The following is a 7,114-nucleotide window of genomic DNA, read 5'->3' as shown; positions in this document are numbered from 1 at the left end:
GCCCCGCCCCCCTTTGAAGCCATTTTGCTCTTTGCTCATGCTTATTTGCTTAATTTCACAGCACAAAAGGCGGTCGGAGGGATATACTCTGTGACATTCAGGGGGGGGAGCGGGGGCTGGGGCTCGGTTGGGAGGCCTTTCATTCGGCTGCTGTTGTTTTTTATATTTATCACAGCCACTTGCATTGCATTTTGTTTATATGCTTTTAATGCAATTAGCACGCTTTTCGCTTTGATTTACGCCCGGACTGAGGAAGGGTGGAGGAGGGAGTGGAGGAGACTGCAACGATGACTGCCAGAGTGCTTGACAAAAGGGACAAAGTGACTGACAGACTGCTTGCATGACTGACAGAGACAAACAGATATGAGACACACAGACGGATGGATGGAGGGACGGACGGAGGGACAGAGGGACGGACAGAGAGCATGGGATGCCCAACGAACGTTTTGTCTGTCAACGCACACACACGATGAGTGCGAGACGAGTGCATGTTATCTCTTCCACCCTCGCACTCCCCCCTCGCACTCCCCCTCCCCCACTGTCTGCCTATCTGTCCTGCCTTTTGTTGGCTGTATTTATGAGTGGCGCCCTGCCTGTGCGGCTTTCATCTTTTGTATTGCCCATTTTAGCATTTGCCATGCCACTGCATTCGCAATGTGCTCTGTCTCTCTTTCTCTCTCTCTCTCTCTGAGTGCATTTTGTGCATTAGAATGCTTGCTTTCGTTCACTGCTTGTTTAGATGCTTGTTTTCGTCTACTGTTTACATTTTGCCTACGAAGAAATCATCTTTTTTGGCGAATGATCAGTGGATTTAATGGAAAAAGGCCACAATCAATCTGGACTCATCCTTTTTGTTGCCTCTCGCTGCTCCCCTGCTCCCCTCAGCCACTTTTCAATCGCCATTCCGCTACTTCTGCTGCTCTTGCACTGCTTGTCGCCATATGTCCCTCTCTTCGCCACTGCTTCTCCTATCATAACGTCTGTTGAGTGCCACTGCTTTCCTCTACTGCTTACTGCCACTGCACCCTCTGCCACCCTGTCGCTGCAGCTGATTATGCATTTTCATTAGCGTCTCGTCTCTGTCAACGTCACTGCCACCAGACACTCGAGTGCCTTGACCCGCACTCTTTCCATCCCTTTCTCAGCCTCCTTTTTTTCCTCTGTGATTCCTTCTGTTTCTGCTGCTTCATGTTCTTCGGCTCTAATGCATATTGTTTGTGTCCTCGGGCGTAATTTGTTGCTTTACTTTTGTTGCTACCCTTCCAAGGGGTGCCCTTCCCTTTGTGATCAGACAAATAGGCATTTATACAGGCAGAAAGCCTATCAGCTAAATGGCCCTTAAACCCGCAACAGATCCTCTTTTGCACTGCTTGAAATGCCGAGCCCATCTTCCAGTCTGGTAAGGGTATAGCATATGTCGGTCCTCGAAGCGTCTTCCTGCTTCCTGGTGCTGCTGTTTGCCGCCATTTTAATTACGATTTGCTCACTTACTCGTTCATTTCATTCCGCTCCTAATACATGCCTCGCAGCTTCCTCCGGACTCCGGCCTCCCGCCTCCCTCTTCCCGACTGCCGACTCACGACTGAGTGACTGACTCTCTGACTGACTGCTTGCTGATTACACTTCAATCAGCCAAAGCGCGTAAATATCAATCAAGGCTGGAGGAGGCTGGAGCTGGAGACTGGAGACTGCGACTGGGTCTGCAAAGGGTTAGGAAATGCCGTCAGCGAAACTCATTTAAAACTAATCAACAAGTAGCGTGAAAATTGAGCAAAGAGCAGAAGGCAAAGGGAGAAAATATAATGGAATCGATGAGTGGAAGAATGAACAGGAATAGACATGAATTTCGTGGATACGAGAGGACGGGGGGAATGCACCTCGGGGCAGCTGAAGACGAGAAAAGTATCTTCGTTCGAAGACTCACACTCTTTCGGATGAAGTGGCACTGAGGGGCAGTGCTTAACGTTTTAGAGATTTCCCATTGCAAGCAGGAGAATAGAAGAATCTCAAGCCCAACCTAGTGCCCGAGTAGCCTGCCGACTTGGCTCTAATTTAGGGAGTAATCCAGGCATTTTAACAACCCAAATACACCTGCAAGCCCTGCACACACTGCCTACTATTTTCCATCAATTTGTGGGGCCGGCTTAAGCGCTCAACAACTTGTCCGAGAGCCGAGTACTTGCTGCTGCCTGCCAGATTCCCAGGACAACCCATGAGCCTCTGCTGCTACAACGCTCTAAGGCTGGCCTGAGCCATTCATAGATAATTCCAATTGAATGCAATTGCGGGAAGTGACTGGGACTGCAAATGGGACTGGGACTGGGACTGGGGCTGGGACTGGTATGGGGCATGCAACAATTACATGAAATGCCTCAGAGCGAAGCAGGCAGAAGGCTGGCCATAGCCACTGCCAGTTTGCCACTTTGCCACTTTGCCAGGTAGCTTTTTGTTAATTTTTTAATACCCTCTTCTGTGTATCTCTGGCTGGGCCTCCGTGCGCCTCGGTGTCTCCCACTCAACAGCATCTATCTGTCTGCAAGTCCCTCGCAACCGACAACATCTTGTAGGTGCTCCGCACTCGTACATTCTGCAGAGCAATTTCCATTAATTTTGTGTGCAACTCAACTGAAACGTAAATGAACAAAGGATCTTGCCTTCAGGTGAGCACCCGACCATCAGGATGCGGTGCGGAATCGGCAGGGGAGTGAGTAGGAGGGGCAGGAGTATGTACGGGGCTCGAGAGAAATGTTTGCTATTGATAAAATTTACTAAGCCAAAGGGAAGCTCTCTCTCTCTCGAATGAAGGAAAGCAGCAGGAAGCAGGAAGAAACCCTCTTGAGAGGGTAGCTTAGGGGAAGGGGGAAGGGGGGTGGGAGGAAGGGAGGACTAACAGCGGCTATCAGCGGCATCGAGTGTTGATTGTGCTAAATAACTGCACAACAATGGCCTAAGTACGTTGATAGAAAAGTAATGAAAAGCCAGCGGCCAGAACATTGAAAGAAGGCAGCGCTCAAGCAGTGCTCGAGCAGATAGAGGGGGGTTCAGTGGAGCAAGCAGTGCAAGTTGATTGGTTGCCCAACAAAGGCTAATTCGCTGGCTGGCCCCAACTCCAGCCCCACTCCCAAACCCCTCCACGGCACTAGCAACGGCACTAGCAATAATTGGTAAAAGTCAGGGCTTCGCCAGAGAACAGAACCAACAAAAAACCGAAAAAGATACAAAACGAATTAGGAATACACTCTAAAAGAGGGCTCTAGCCTGGCATTCCAGCCTAGGGCGGAAGATCTTAGCCCAAGAAGGGTGCCCAGGGTATCCGAGACTACAGTCACCATGGAGGAGGTTCCTCACGAAGGAGAGGAGCCCGACGAGATTCAGGAGCTTCCAGAGGAGGTTCGTGTGGTAGAACCTACTTCTGAAGATGGGAAAACCCAGAACAAGGTCAAGGGAGACAAGCAAGAAGTCACCAAGACCAAGATTTTAACAAAAATGCACCAAAAAGTGAGCGAAATTCGAACCATTTAAGGAAGAAATAAGAACTGTTTGTTTGGAGATATTCCAAAGACCGATACTCAAATTTATTGGTTGAGAAAAGGATTTTAGGGAATTAAAAGGACCTTCGTAGCTAATCGAACCCAAAAACCCAATAAAGTGTGCAAAGGGAAGAGCGGAGAGCGAAGAGCGAAGAAAGAATGAAACTGCTGCAGAAAGAACATGAAGAAAATCGAAAAACAAAAGACGAAAATTGTGTAAAGTGGTTTTATGGGGCAACAAAATAGAAAAATAGGATTTACCACACACACAAACAGCAGTACAGTGAGAGATGGACTGGGAGTGGGACTGGGACTCGGGACTGGGACTGGGACCCGCCTTAAGGTTAAAGTAAAGATTGCAGCAGCGGCTCAAATGGATTTACGTGTTGCGAATTTTAATTAAACGATAAAAAAGCAGGGGAAGGCGAGTGCGAAGGCAGAGAAACGGACAGCAGACGTAGACACATCTCTGGGAATGGATGACCAGGCCAGGCCAGGCCAGAACGGAAGAGGCCAAAACAGAGCCAGCACCAGTCCAGTTCCAGAGAAGAGAGAGCACTGCGTGTGCTTAGTAAAAATTTATGGGCATGAGGTTTGTGGAACAGGAACGAGAGGACGGGATGGGTCCTCCAAGTGGCGGCATCATTTGGCCATTGTCCGGCCAGGAGCCCACTCCTTGCTATTCATTGCGGTTCGCTGGTGTAAAATTTAATTTACGAGCTTGTATTTTCAATATGCTTATCCCCCAAGAAGCGCGCCTCTGCCCCACGGATGCCCACGCCGCATGGAAGTGATTAACATTAAATCATACAGACGGGGGGGTCATATCTTTGGCGGACACACCTGACAGCCACTCGGAACGGCTTCAATCTCTCTGGAAGGTAGAATCTCCATCTTGTAGGCCCCTTCCCGGACCCGCCGGACAATTACACTTTGCGGCCCATCCTCATTCATCCATTTTCACGCACGTACAATTTTTTCGCACACAATTTTCACCTTTTGCGTGGAAAGCCCCGAAACCCCCGAAACCCCAAAATGAAAAACAATAAATGCAGGAAGGAAGGAAGCCATAGCTACGCATTTTGTTTGCTAATTTCCCGCCTGCTTTTATCGGTATGTCGGGACTTATCAACGAGCCAGCTGCCAGATGCCATTAGCCATGGCCCAAGCCCCTAAACCCGGGCCCGCCCCCGCCCCGATTGACACTTGCGAGGGGGGTCACGGCACTGGGTGGCACATCCTCCTGGTCCGTTGCCAAGTGGAAATTTCCCAGCAATTTGTTTGATTTTGCGCTTATTGGACTCGGCGCTTTGCATAAGCAATAAACATAAATTATCAATATAGTGGAGGCTGTTGATCCTGCGAGGATGGGTCCTACGAGACTGTGGGTGGGGGGACACTGACCACAGAGTTATGTCCTAAGAGATACTGACAGTTATCTAAGGCCATAAGTCATTCAATAAAGGAGAGAGCCACATACCCGCATACCTATAGAAGGCAGAGAGTGTGATGCTAGGGCCAGAGATTGGGAGCAGCCCCTGAAAGCAGTACCCCATAGAAACAGTCCCCTATAACCTATAGACTCCTTTAACGATTCCATCTCCAGAAAGGGCAACATATCCCTTGAAAGAGGGTGAATAACTGTGCTTTAGAATACCATCCAATACGATAATCGTTGCCTCAAGATGAAGACCATACCATATACCTCTTCCTTCACTGAAATGCATAATATTCTTAGACTTATAGTGGAAAATCTCCCTCTGCAAGAACGTTCCTCCACTTCTCATACGAAGCCGATAATTAATTAATGAAAAAACAGCGAATGCCCGTAATGCCAACAATTAAATTTAGATATTTTATTAATGAACCATTAAGAGCGCAAATTGAATTCAAATGAATTCGATTCATCAGCGCGGGAAAATTCCATCAGGCAAGAAACCACACAAAAGCCGCGCCACACAACATTTTTTGCAACGCCATCGAACGAGAGTGGAGGGAGGGTTGTGCCAGGGGGAGACCATAAAAATTGGTTTTCATAAAACTCTGTTCACGTTTTAAATGAATTAAAATTCGAAAATCCGATATGCTTAGAGCCAAAATCAAAAGGCTTAACGTCACCGACGAGCCGCGGGGCTCAAAAATCCATAGAGACAGACGGGAAAAAAGGGACATGTGAGGGGGATATGGGAGGGGATTGTGTACAGTCCAAAGGATACCCTCTAGCAGGAGCAGGATTTTAAGGTTTGTTAATTGTGAAACGCAAGAAAACAAAGAAGAAAATCAAAGATTTTTAGGTGTTTTGGTTCGATAACTGTTGATTCAGAATAAACTACTATGGGTTCGACGACCCTTTTGGCCCAAACCACAACAGGCCATTAAGCCGACTACCGACTGCCGACTACCGGGTGTAAAAACACCAAACAAAAGCAAAAGTTGCATCGATATAGGGCTAGAATTTCTCCCCCTGACACTCCCCTTCCCAGTGCCTGTATCTGTGTGTCTGTGTGTGTGTGTGTGTGTGTGTGTGTGTGTGATATGTGAGCTCTTGTGATATACATGAGCACTTTCTAAACTGCTTAAAATATTTTGCTGAAGCTTAACAAAAACAAAATCAACGGAAAACCCAAAAGTTATCGAATACCTCCTCTGTCGCTCCCCACTACGCTCCCCACTCCCCTCTCCACATATCCCCTGGCTCTGTGGGGAGCTCTTCAAACGGTTTTCAAGCGTCTAAACGGGAGAGGTATCGCTTTCATATGGAGAGAAAGCAGCAGCACCTACATGTGTGTGTGTGTGTGTGTGTGTGGGTTGTGTGCGGATGTGTGTGTGTGTGTGTGTATGGCGATGTATCTTTCACTTTTCCTGCATGTGGCAATGAACCGTGAAACCGTAAAATGTTATGTTCTGAAAATCTGAAAATTTTTAGCGCGCTTCAAAGCGTTCAGCCCCTCCCCGGCTCTCCCTGCACTCCTCTCCACTCCATCCTCGCCGCTCCTGATGCTTTAGCTACTTGTTTGGCTGCCGCTGCCACTGCCACTGCCACTGCCACTGATGCTGCCTGCTGCCTGCCGCTCCTAGAGTTTCCACCTGGCAATAATGTGGACCAACCGATGTGGGGTGGCCGCTCCTCCGCTTGGCTGGCATCTGCAGCAGAATTTCGCATAGACCAGGTGCCCGGGAGCTCCTCCACGTTGCTCCTCCTGTGCTGTCGCCTGTGTACCTCCCCTTGCGGTGTCTGCCCCATTTGGCTCCCCTCCAGCCCCCTCCGTCCCTCTCCCTCTAATGTGAATGTTTCCGATGCACTTATCGGCTGTGGAGTGTGGCGTGTGGATGGGATGGGGCTTTGGGCTTAAATCTTGGGCAAAGTTTTGATTATATCGATTACATGGCGCTAAATACCGAAAATTGATCATTCAATTGGTGGAAAGGAGCTGTGGAGTATGAAATGCGTCTCTTAATTGGGAAGAAATAGAAGAGCAAGCCTTTTGGGAAGTGTGAGCTCTACAACTAATCAATTTTATGCATTTATCTATTAGCAGCGAAGACTCAGTCGAATCTTGTAACGATAATACCTGTGAATATGG

Source organism: Drosophila miranda, chromosome 4 (genome assembly GCF_003369915.1).
Source record: "Drosophila miranda strain MSH22 chromosome 4, D.miranda_PacBio2.1, whole genome shotgun sequence".
Lineage (NCBI taxonomy): Eukaryota > Metazoa > Arthropoda > Insecta > Diptera > Drosophilidae > Drosophila > Drosophila miranda.
This window is presented reverse-complemented; position numbering follows the sequence as displayed.